Source organism: Podarcis cretensis (assembly GCF_951804945.1).
Source record: "Podarcis cretensis genome assembly, chromosome: 16".
Taxonomy (NCBI): Eukaryota; Metazoa; Chordata; class Lepidosauria; order Squamata; family Lacertidae; genus Podarcis; species Podarcis cretensis.
This window is the reverse complement of record NC_137186.1, coordinates 37,244,159-37,257,508: the sequence shown is the minus strand read 5'-3', so window position 1 is coordinate 37,257,508 and position 13,350 is coordinate 37,244,159. Positions and strand designations below refer to the sequence as shown.

General features: G+C 44.2%; 1 pseudogene across 1 annotated transcript; it reads right to left on the bottom strand.

Moving 5' to 3' along the window:
* Nucleotides 1-3,344: 3,344 nt before the first annotated feature.
* On the bottom strand, nucleotides 3,345-3,707 carry LOC307204605 (large ribosomal subunit protein eL37 pseudogene; annotated as a pseudogene). Its single transcript has one exon. The product of its transcript is annotated as a large ribosomal subunit protein eL37 pseudogene (transcript).
* Between the last annotated feature and the right edge of the window lie 9,643 nt (nucleotides 3,708-13,350).

Genomic DNA, 13,350 nt, shown 5'->3' with positions numbered 1-13,350 from the left:
AGTCCAGTCGTGAACGACTCTGGGGTTGGGGTGCTCATCTTGCTTTACTGACCGAGGGAGCTGACAATTGTCCGCAGACAGTTTTTCTGGGTCATGTGGCCAGCATGACTAAGCCACTTCTGGAGAAACCAGAGCAGTGCACGGAAACACCGTTTACCTTCCCGCCGGAGAAGTACCTATTTATCTACTTGCACTTTGACGTGCTTTCAAACTGCTAGGTTGGCCATCGGGGTGGAGCCTGGAGGAGGTAGCCTGGTGACAGGCCTCCATCCACTCCCAACCTTTGTAGGAGCAAACCTCAATCTGCCTCCAGCTTCACTGCTTTCTCTGTGAGTTCCACCATCAGAGCAGGGCACAATAAACTCATCTTGTTGTAACTATAACTGAGATAACATATGTTTAAAGAAGATTGGAAAATGTTTACTGACTATATGGGTGGGAATTGTGTACACTTAGAAACGTTGGCAGCATTAAGATAAATTCTACAGTGTAAACAAATTTTGATGGATGTTATAATGGATTACTGAATGTAAAATATGCAGGGATTTATGATATGCAAAATGAACCATGGACAGAGAAGAAGGGAAGTCATTGACATTTTAAGGTTGTTTAAATGAATATTCTAAATTGTAAAACAGAAAAATTAATAAAAAATTATACACAAAAAATAATAATAATAATAGAGATAATTTATATGGGAAACTTTGAAAAAGTTGCCAGGATTATCAGACTTCGATGCAATTCTCACTTCTGACCTGGAGGTGTATTTGAACAAGTTTATTACTGACCCCCTTGTCCTGGAGTTCAGAATATGTTACCCATCCTTTATTCTTCATTGATTGCCCCTAATTGATTAATCTATTGAGGGCAGAAAATCCTGACCTCCTTTATAATAATTTCATATGCATAACTGGAGGTGCCAATATTGAAGTTACTGGCCTGATCAATTATGCCTGGCTACTCCAAAAAGCCCCCATGAATAAACATTATGTAACCTGAGTTAATTGCACTTATTGCAAAACATACTGACTTGTATTTCTAAAGAAGAAGAAGAAGTCACAAGGCCATTGACAGGATGGCTAATATTTCATGCCTTGGCTCACCAAATGAGTGTGTGATGAACTTATTAAATCTGGGGATGAGACGAAACTGGCAGAGGTTGCTGGCTAGTACACAGTCTACAAATTCAAAGGGGGTTTAGTAAACTAGAAAGCTCAGCAAAAGAAAAAAAACCAAAAATAACTGGGGTGATTCTGTGCTTGTTTATCACCTTGGGAATAGCTTAGGGGTATCGTTGATTCAAAGTTGGCAATGGAGGCCCAGGTAGCCTCCGTGATGCAGAGTGCTTATGACCATCTCTGACTTGTCCACCAGCTATGGGCATTCCTAGAAAAGTATAGCCTGCTGTCAGCAATGCATGTTCTGATAACTTCTCACTTGGACTGTTGCAATATGCTCTCTGAGAAATTTTACACATCACTTGGGAAGACAGGCGAACTAAGAACTAAGAGCCAGTGTGGTGTAGTGGTTAAGAGCGGTGGACTCGTAATCTGGTGAACCGGGTTTGCTTCCCCGCTCCTCCATATGCAGCTGCTGGGTGATCTTGGACTAGTCACACTTCTCTGAAGTCTCTCAGCCCCACTCACCTCACAGAGTGTTTGTTGTGGGGGAGGAAGGAAAAGGAGAATGTTAGCCGCTTTGAGACTCCTTCGGGTAGTGATAAAGCGGGATATCAAATCCAAACTCATCAACAACATCAACTTCATTGGACTGGTCATGTTGTGTGGATGCCTGATGATCGTCTTCCAAAGCAACTACTCTATTCTGAACTTAAAAATGGAAAGTGTAATGCTGGTGGTCAACAAAAGAGGTTTAAAGACTGTCTCAAGGCAAATCTTAAAAAGTATAGTATACACTGACAACTGGGAAACACTGGCCTGTGAGTGCTCCAATTGGAGAACGGCCTTTACCAAAGGTGTCATGAGCTTTGAAGACACTGGAACTCAGGACACAAGGGAGAAATGTGCTAAGAGGAAGGCATGCTTGGCAAATCCACACCGTGGTCAACTCCCTCCCGGAAACCAATGTCCCCACTGTGGAAGGACGTGTGGATCGAGAATTGGCCTCCACAGTCACTTACGGACTCATTGTTAAAACCGTGTTTATGGAAGACAATCTTACTCGGCTATGAGTGATCGCCAAAGAAGACATGGGGCTGCCCTTGAAAATGCTCTAGAGGCTGAAGTGAGTACAGAATGACGAGCTGGGATGTGGTTATATAGGGCAGCAAGTCAGAATCATGTTGCACAAAACTCTGCCCTAGTTGGCTGTTTGCAACCAGGCCCATGAAAAGAATCTTGTGGCACATTAAAGACTAGCAGATTTGAGTGGTGAAAAGTGTCCAATTCAACAAATGCATTAAGCTGGCTGGGGACACGACATGAATGCCCAAAACAGTAAAAAAATGCAAATACATCACAAAAGTGAGGCCATAATTTGCACGGGCTGTAGTCACCTATCCTTAATTTAACAAGAAATATGGGAGTTACATTCAGTGCTAATTTTACTCAGAGCAGACCCATTGAATTTAACGGAACCGGCTAACTTAGGTTTATTGATTTCAATGGGCTCATTCTTAGTAGGACCTAAGGGGACACAAACCATGGTTCTGTACACATCCTTTTGGTTTTTGGATGCCCATTGTTTCCTTCCAAAGCATGGGACCAGGGGCACCAACTCTGGGGATCTCAACTGTTTCCCCTGCCCCATATTTTGGGGAGGTGGACCATGGCTCAGAATGTTTTGAAAAACTGGGCTGAGCACAGAGCCGAGTTCAACATGGCTTCAGGAACCAGCTTCTCCAGCTACTGGGGTGGGGAAGGAGGGGGGAAGCAACTCCTGGCCAGTGGCAGCAGAAGGAGGAGGAGGAGCTGTAGGCCATTGAAGCCATGCTGCCACTGCATTTGGCTCCACCCCCTGGCTCCTCCGCCATTCTGACGAGACATCCCCAAATCTTCATCACAAGTTGGCACCTCTGCATGGGACCACCTGCTTTTCCCTTCGAATAAATGGTGTACTATGCAGGGGGCACTGTGAATGTGAGACGTGAAAGCCTAAGAAATGCAAGAGGAGCCAGATGCACATGAGACGAGAACAGTAACCCATCCACCACAGCAGAAAGTGATGACAGAATCACTGGCTCCTAGCTGCTGAAAAACAGAATTATCCCTAGGCTCACAATGCTCACACAATGCCTGATTTAGATTAATGGCAACAGCCATAATGGGTGATGATTAGACAGTTGCCCGACCAAATAATTTTTTGTTTTGTTTTGTTTTTGTCTGTTTTTTTCCACAGTTCATGCCATTTATTTTAAAAAGATATTTGAGTCCTTAAGATGAGCTGGATCCTGCAACAGCAGCTCTCTTGGGCTTTGGCGCTGTTCCTTCACAGAATCCATTCCTGAATCTGTGGTAGACCTTTTTCAGATGCCTCATATGGCCAGTTCCAGTAGTATTGCTCCTCTTGGCCTTAGCACTCCAGTAATATTTTCTCTTGCGTTTAGCAGGATATCCACATTTTCCACAGGCGGAGTTCTGGAGGTGATAGACTTTGGACCCACATCGATGGCACAAAGTGGGTGTCTTATTGCGACACTTTCCAAAGAAGGGTGTTCCTTTCGTCATCTTCCTTCAGCCACCACAACAAAAGAGCCAAATAAATCTTTGTTGATTAATTGTATGGGCTGATTCAGTGAGTTAATTAATTAACTGAATCCACATCAATGGGCACAGGAAGAAAGCGATCATACCCCTTGCTTTAAATCTCACTCATGTCGTAGCAAGCATGATCTCAGAAGAGGTAGTCGTGGGTGTGAGAGTATGGCTGTAATCTTCCCTCCACTTACCTAGGAGTAAGCCCATGTGAATTCATTAGGACTGACTTCCGAGTAGACATGGTTAGAAGTGCACTGAAAGAAAGGAGAAAAGAGTCTGTAAGGAAACAGCTGTTGCTTATAGGGTTTTGTTTGTTTTTAGATCTTGAATTTAAAATAAGATTTTTTAAAAAAAAGAAAAAATGCTAACCAACTGACCAGGACAACTTCTTTGATTTTATTATTTATTTTATTTAATGAAATTTATACACTGCCTGATTGTGAGAGGGGGTTAACTCAAAGTTGTTTACAAAGAGATGATTGTTTAGGCTGAACCCACTTAGCTGGGAGAGGGTGAAGGCAAATCTTTCACTTTCTCATTTTACCAATCTTAAGTTATGTTCTCTCCATTTCCATGTCATTTCGAAATTTCATATATAATGCAAATTTCTCCTAATATCCACACGTTTATATATGCAAGTTTGCCTAGCATGAATGATTTTGCAAGGCAATTTGTCTGAATGTAACACATTTTTCTGCATGCTTTTCCCTAATCCATGTGTTTTCATAAGCATTACTTGGCTGAAGGACTGCATTGCATAATGCAGAGATGTGCAAATTTCATAGAATGGCTGGATTTAGGACTGGAAGAAAATCAGTAGCTGAAATGGACATGGTTCATCCATTCTTACTGCCCAGTCATAAAGCAGAATCATAGAACTGGAAGAAACCCCAGTTGGAAGGAACCCCGAGGGTCACACGGTCCAGTACCCTGCAATCATCTCCTTTTTCGTTCCAGCCCGTTGGCTGGTCTGCACTCCCTCATTGTTCTATACTGAAGAAATAAAAGAGTTGGCGTCCTAGCCAGCGACAACAGGCCCATAATGTATTTAGCTGCTTAGGTAAATCTAAATTGAGGTCAGGTAGGGACACAACTCAATTAAGGACTGTTTTCCGAAGCCAGGCAAAATGAACATTACAGAGTTTAAGGATGTTCCCTAAGCAGCTGTCGGCTGTGTGAAGGAGCCATCGCCGCCTCCTTCTGTCGGAAAACCGTTGCCGTAGACAGTCTGGAGGCCACAGGGAACAATCTTTGCAAGAAAAGGATATTAATACACTCTCTGTACCTTCTTGGCTTACGTTGCCACAATTGAATTACCTGGGTTTTTGTAATGTAAAACAGTTCTCGGTTGCCGAATTACAAAGTTCCCCTTCGGCTAGGCTGTTTGAGTAAATTAAATGATAAGGTAAAAGAGGGCCAGGGGAGGGGGAATAATATAAGGTCATGCATCTCAAAAGGATGAGAAATGACAAAGTAGAAACAATCAGGACCTTAACTGGGGGTGATGGGGGCGTCCAGAGAGGGAAGAGAAGGAAGCTGCCAACTTTAGCAACCATCTTTGATGGGGAGAGGTTCTTCAGCAGCAACATGAAACAAAATTATGCATTGCTCTTACTGGTGCTGTGCTGTAGCAATTGTTCTTTTTTCAGTTTGGAAAAGTTTGGGGTTTTTTTTTACCCTATTAGGACCATCCAGATACCTGTGAGCCCATTTCTTTGCCAGGATGGCTTCACTACCCAATCATCACCCTTCCTTTACGGCAGGAATGGGGAACCTGGTGCTCTCCAGATGGTGCTGGACTTCAGCTCCCATGATCCCATTGGCCCTGCTGTCTGGGGCTTCAGTTTTGAAGATGAGAAAATCTTTGTGGTGAAGGGGCATAGCTGTCTTGCCTTCCAAACTGCTCCCAACGTGAAATATGCCATTCTAAACACTAGGGATGTGGCACTCCAGGTGTTCGTTGGATTCCAAATCCCATCAACCCTAGCAAGCATGGCCAGTTGCTAGGGATGATGGAATCTGGAGCCCAACAGCATGTGAAGGGAACCAGTTTCCTTTTCCTTGCTATACACCAGGGACGTCCAACTTCCAAGAGACTGTGATCTACTCACGGGGGGGGGGGGGGCTGGCAGTGATCTACCCCCTTTGTGGGGATTCAGGTCAAAGTTGTTGAGCTATTTTTTAGAGGGGCAGGTCTAATATGTTGAACTTTCTTTAGGGAGAAAAGGAAAAAAAGTCGCTCACCAAATGATCGATCAGGAAACAAACAGCCTCACAGTGAAAACTCCGTCTTCCGTTCTAGTGATCATGCACAAATGGAGGATGGGGTGAGGGGGTGGGGTGGGAGTGGATCCTCTTTCTCCCCAGCAAAGGACAAAGAGCCCACGATCAACTCAAACATCCCAGGGATTGACTAGTCAATCGCAGACGACCTGTTGGACATCCCTGCTATACACTAATAGCAAACTTATTCGCCAATAGCCAATGGTCAGGTTTGATGGGAGTGGTTGACTGTTGAAAGGGAAGTAATGGAATATCCCGGAAGAGGGCTTGGCTGGCTGACTATAATCATGAACAGGTTGCACTCCACATTGCCAGATTTTGTTGCAGGTACCATTTGCCACAGTGGAATACAGGGATGTCAAACCTGTGACAAATGAGACCCGTGGAGTACATCCCATTCAGGATTGTAGCCAGCCAGGAAAGCCCTCTTACGGTATACTCCATTCCATCCCTTCCAACAGTCAGTGACACCCATCATCCCTGACTATTGACCATGCTTGCTGGGGTTGATGGGAGTCAGCAACATCTGGAGGGCCACAGGCTCCCCACTCCTGGTTTAAGGTGCCACAAGTGTCTTCACAGTTTTTCACTGCAGCAGACTTAGCCCAGACAGCCACAGCTTCTCTATGCCTGGTGTAACACATCTACTGTCATTTTGTGGTGTGCAAGTGTTTGGGAGAGGTTAGGAGAGCAACAAGAGAACAAGCAGATAAGCTACTGGGGCAAGACAGCACAAGGTGAACAGGCTTAACTAGAAATGCTTCATTCCGCAAATGGAAAACACAATTGGACTGTAAACATTACAAGACAGAAGTATGAAAAATCGCTTTCAGCAAATGTAATTTAATGGCAAAACCTGGGGACTCTATAAAATCAATGGGCTGCGTTACTGTCAGACAAATTGACTAAAACATTTAACTGCATACTCAATTATGAATAACTGTGAGTGGGTTATGAACATTTTAGGAGTACCAGAGGATTTGAGGCGATTGCCTTTAATTATGTCTCTGGCGTCTATTCCGGTTTTCAGACTCTACAGAGGAGGATTGAGTAGGAATATTTTATTGGCCACCAATGGGGAAAAACAATGAGCCCTAGAATATATTTTCTTAGTGGGATTCCTTGGGAAACAGTTGAAACTATTTTTTTAAGAAACACACCAAATCTGTTAAATGCTCTGTATCTCATTTTTTTCCAGTTTTAAGTTCGTTTCACCCAATTTCTGCATCAGTTTGTGTATTTTATTTTTATGAATGGTATTAGACAATCCAGAGAAACATGTATCAGTTTGGTAATTGCAAAACAGGTAGGATTACATTAAAATGCAAACCGAACTAATTTCTCCTTAGATCGGCAAATAGTACCAAGCAAAAGAAATGTCAATTTTTTTAATAAACAAACAAACAGATTTTTAGTTTAGAGGAAAGATGAGTATGGAGAAAGTGAACAGACAGAAGTTTTTCTCCCTCTCTCGTAATTCTGATGAGGCTGAATGCTGGGAGACATAAGACAGGCAAAAGTGAGTAGTTCACGGAGTACATAGTTAAGGATATCATTAGCTTCTATGTGGATAATGTATTACCTCTAGTAACAGCAGTGGCTGTTGGATAATGGTGAACACAAGCCGAGAGTTCTAATGCTATGCTTGCAGACCTGCTTTAGGCATCTGGTTGGCCACTGTGTAAACAGGATGCTGGGCTAGAGATGTAGACCTTTCACCTGATCCAGCAATGCTTTTCTTCTTACAATAGGTCAGCGATGGTCAGATTCTGGCCTGCAATCAACTCTCCTTTTGCATTGATTGCCCCCCATCTCCACATGCTCAAATCCAACTCTGATTCCAAGCCTGGTGAAACTTGTACACTTACCGTATTTTTCACTCCATAAAATGCACTTTTTTCCTCCTAAAAAGTAAGGGCAAATGTCTGTGCGTCTTATGGAGCGAATGTGTGGTCGATCGCTGGCTCCCTTTCCAGCCCCGGCCCCTTGCCCACATCTCCATTGTTGAATGTTCTGCAGAAGGAGGCTGTTTGTTTCCCCAGCGACATGTGACTGGCTGATTAGATTATCTGTCTGGAAACTGTAGAAAAGGCTCCCTTTCCTTTCCTAAAGAACCTGCAGACCTGTGAGTTGAACCCCATAAAAACAGGTTTTTTTCCCCTTTGCAAAGTAAGCTCAACAACTTTGAGCTGATCCTCAAAAAACGGGGCTTTTCCCCTTTGCAAAAGAAGCTGCACAACTGTGAGCTGATCCTCAAAAAAACGGGGCTTTCCCCCTTTCCTCCTCTAAAAACTAGGTGTGTCTTATGGAGTGAAAGATACATAGCTTTCCTTGTGATCAGCAAATGATGGAGCAACACAGATACAGATATGGATTCTGTCTAGCCCCCAGCTCACCTGTCTCCAGCTGAAATATGTGAATGCAGCTCGTGAACAACTGGCATAACGCCTGCGCCTTCATAAAGGTCTTAAGAAGGGTTGCCAACTGCCAGTAAACTTACAGGCTGCCAGTAAAAACTGCTTCAAGAATTTCCCTGCCAGTAAAAATATCCTCTCCTGCCAGCAATTTCTTCCTCCCTTGATCAGTCCATCTTGCTTTTGGTTTCTTGAAAGTGATCTTTTAAAAAATAGTAATAATACCAACTGTTTTACAATAATGATTAAGCTGAAAGGGTTTTAGTTAGTGTGACAAATTGATTAAAAGTATAAGAGTCCAGGGCGAAAATAGGTGCCTTGTTGACCAGAGGTCTTGGCTAACCTTAAAAATGATGTCCGATACCTTTTCACAATTTGCACCTGCTGGGGATACAAAACATCCAAACAATAGATGTAAACTTAAGTTGGATTTTCATGTCCATTGCACAAATGGCTTCCAGCAACAGCCATGAAAGGGGTATGCTATGTCTGACAGTGGAGGTAGAACACAGCCACGATCAGGTGTGCCAATTCTAGGGGGTCAAAGACACCTTGGCCTCCTTAATATTTGTTGGAATGGGGTTGGGCCCTCTCAAAGTTGAAGGGGCCTGGCGCACATCACAGCTTCAGGTGCTCAGCCTCCTTCAGACAACGTAAAGCCACATGCTCCTGGTATGAGAATTATAAGGTCTAAGATATAAAATAAATGTTCATAAAATGATAAGGTCTAAGATATAAAATAAATGTACCAGGCAAACACATACATAAACATATAAACCACTACATGTCTGAATCAGTAGAGGAAAAGTCCTGAAACCATTTTGTCTCTCCCAAATTGACTTCAAATGTTTCTCTGCAAGGACAAAAGAAATAAGAAACCCTCCCCATTGTCTCTGTGCTCACAAATCCTGTCTTAAGGGGTATCTGTATATGAATAGGGTGAGCCTGTGACCTGGATTCAGGAACTGAGTATTTACCATCACAAAGGAATCGTCAGACTGCCCAAGTAACGCAATCAGTGATCATTTCGAGGTACCCTGGCAGACAGGTTTTCTGCTGTAGACCGCCTCTTATGTGATGCATGTATGATGTATTGGGGGGTGGTCTTGGGCTCCAGGGTGGGGAATTTCAAATGTCTATATAAGGGCTTGCGCACCATTGTTCAGGGTCCCTCCTGCCTCCTACGTGTGGGGGGAGCACCCTGTTGCAACAGTTAATAAAGATCAGGCTTACTAGCTGCTTTGCTTCTCAACATTCTCTGGTTGGCCTCTGTTATTTTCTCCTACTAATAGAAAACCTACAAAAGGACTCTATATGGGCTCTTGGGTACCCCATAAAGGAACAGGAGCAGTTTTTTCTTACAACACTACCTATCATAGATGATTTTATACACTGGTCTGCTGACACTTTTCTCTTGGGCATGGGTGATGCTGCTTTGACTGCACATGCAATGTCACCTGCACCTAAACATTTAAAAAAGGGGGGGTTCATATGAAATAAGCATGACTAACACCCATAGGAAACTGCCTTATATTGAGACAGCCCTTTGGTCCAGCTAGCTTAGTATGGTCTGCAGCGATTGCCTGGGGCTCTCAAGCAAGGATTGTCTCCCACTCCTCCCTGGAGATGCCAGAGACTGACCTTCTGCATGTAAAGCTATAATAATAATAATAATAATAATAATAATAATAATAATAATAATAATTTATTTATACCCCACCCATCCGGCTGAGTTTCCCCAGCCACTCTGGGCGGCTACCAATCAAGTATTAAAAACAATACAGCGTTAAATATTAAAAACTTCCCTGAACAGAGCTGCCTTCAGATGTCTTTTAAAAATAGGATAGCTACTTATTTCCTTCACATCTGAAGGGAGGGTGTTTCACAGGGTGGGCACCACTACCGAGAAGGCCCTCTGCCTGGTTCCCTGTAACCTCACTTCTCACAATGAGGGAACCGCCAGAAGGCCCTTGGCGCTGGATCTCACTGTCCAGGCTGAACGATGGGGGTGGAGATGCTCCTTCAGGTATACAGGACCGAGGCCGTTTAGGGCTTTAAAGGTCAGCACCAACACTTTGATTTGTGCTCGGAAACGTACTGGGAGCCAATGCAAATCTCTCAGAACCGGTGTTACGTGGTCCCGGTGGCCACTCCCAGTCACCAGTCTAGCTGCCGCATTCTGGATTAATTGCAGTTTCTGGGTCACCTTCAAAGGTAGCCCCATGTAGAGCGTGTTGCAGTAGTCCAAGCGGGAGATAACCAGAGAATGCACCACTCTGGTGAGACAGTCCGCGGGCAGTTAGGGTATTAGCCTGCATACCAGGTGGAGCTGGTAGACAGCTGCCCTGGACACAGAATTGACCTGCACCTCCATGGACAGCTGTGAGTCCAAAATGACTCCCAGGCTGCACACCTGGTCCTTCAGGGGCACAGTTACCCCATTCAGGACCCTATGGCCCTTGACCTATATTGCTGCTTTCCTTTACAAACAAAACAGTGAGCAAACATTGGCCACACTTTGGACCACACCTCCAGAAGAGATGGACCACAGTTTCTATCATTCCTACCCATTGGTCAGGCTGGCAGGGGCTGGTGGAATAACAGTCCAAAATACCTGTGGGGCATCATATTGACTAAAACTGAATTAGATGGTTTCCAACGTCCCTCCAAACAACTGGTTTTTCAGAGACAAAAGACTCAGAAGATCCAGGCTGTTCCTGTTGAAAAGCAGCACCCAGAATGTTTGTACTGATATTTTATCAAAAAAACCACAACAATGATATTGCAGAAACTCGAAGCATGTCCCCATACCCCCCCCCTCTCATTCTCGTCTCAGAGCTCCAGCTGAGTAATCCAGCATCCCGAAAATATCTAATAAAATCTTAAATGGTTTCTTATCCCTTTCTTTCTCAGGACAACTCAGCAATCATCAATATGCATTTCTTTCTCAGCATCTAATATATTGGAATGTCAATAACTCCACAGCCTATGAAAATACATCAAGTACTTTCATATTGTACCCAGTCTCATAAAACTGCACTTGAGCTGATAAACAACAGTGATAAAGGGGAGAAAAAAGGCTGTGCTGAATCCAGATTTCTTTTTTTAAAAAATGGCCCCAAAGGAGAGAGAGAGCGTTTCAGCTTGACTTCTTGGGAACATAGTCTGATCTGGCAGAAGGCAGCTTCCTTTCTGGTCATCTAAACTCAGCAATATCTACTCAGATGGAGAGCAACTCCCCAGGGTCTTTGGTGAAGAAAGCCCTTTCCATTTCCTGCTAAGTGAGCATTTATATTGCAAGGATGGGCAGTGACGTACCTACATTTTGGGGGGGCCGAAGCTTGAACTGTTATGGGGGGGCCCTTTGCAACCAACAATTAGGTCTGGGTAACCACTGCTATCTTCTTCAATGGGGTTGTTCCATGACATTAAAAAACAAACTACTGCATCTCAGATTCTGGTTAAAATTGCTGTAAGTGGTACCTCGGGTTAAGTACTTAATTCGTTCCGGAGGTCCGTTCTTAACCTGAAACTGTTCTTAACCTGAAGCGCCACTTTAGCTAATGGGGCCTCCTGCTGCTGCCATGCCACTGGAGCACAATTTTTGTTCTCATCCTGAAGCAAAGTTCTTAACCCGAGGTACTATTTCTGTGTTAGCGGAGTCTGTAACCTGAAGTGTATGCAACCCGAGGTACCACTGTACTAGACTATCTCATGTGTCACAGTCACTGGTGTGGATACAAATTTCCTATGCCTTATAGTTTTCAAGTTGTGTGACTCAAACTGAGTCTACTAGACCCAAAGTGAGCAAGGTGGAGTAAAGTTGCTTCTGGAGCCTTTTCAGGATTAGCAATCCTGAAGCTTAAGCTTCATTAGTTGCATAGTTGGTCCACCCCAGGGGACGTGAAATCTGTGGCCCTCCTGAAGCTGCAATCCAACACCCAAGAGCCATAGCCAGGATGGCCAATGGTCAGGGGTGAAGGTAGCTGTAGGTCAGAATAATAATTTATTATTTATACTTTGCCCATCTGGCTGGGTTTCCCCAGCCACTCTGGGCAGCTTCCAGCAAAGTATTAAAATACAGTGGTCTGTTAAACATTAAAAGCTTCCCTAAACAGGGCTGCCTTCAGATGTCTTCTAAAAGTCTGGTAGTTGTTCTTCTCTTTGACATCTGGTGGGAGGTACCACAAATTTCCCTCATTTGGGGAAATCGCCGGGGTCAGCACACCCGTAGTTCAATGGATGAGCCTCATCCTGGGAAAACCTCCTTCATGATCAAGGTGTCTCCCCTGCCAGGTAAGTACCTAGAGGACCACAAGATTCCCTACACTGGTGTAGACAATCCGGAGCTGCACTGTCAGACCATTGATCCATGTAAGACAGATTCCTATGGGCCTTAAGCCTAAAGGCTTAGTGGTAGAGCATATGCCTTGAATTCAGACAATCGCCAGTTGAGTCCCTAGTGTCTCTCTGTCAGAAACCCTGGAGAGAGTCTTAGTAATTAAATTGAAATCCTGACGAGCTCGTGTGAGGCAGCCTTGGTCAACCTGGTTGCCCTCTGGATGTTGAACCTCTGAATGGACTCCCCTCTCCCTTCATCATCCCTGACCTCCAGTCATGTTGGCTAGGACAGAAGGGGAGCTGCAGTCCCACAGCTTCTAGGGGGCACCAGGTTGGAAAATGTTGGCATAGAATAGACAAATCTGAGATATACCAGCGAGCTAACATGGGTATGTATGGGGCATCTGTAACCCTCCACATGCTGCTTATCTACAACTCCCCTCATCCTTGGCCATTGGCTAAAGATTATTATAATGAATCATAGAATTGTAGGGCTGGAAGGGACCATGGAGGTCCTCTAGTCCAGCCCTTTGCAAGGCAGAAATCATTGGCTCAATGTGGGGCTCGAACACACAACCCTGAGATTAGGATGTTTT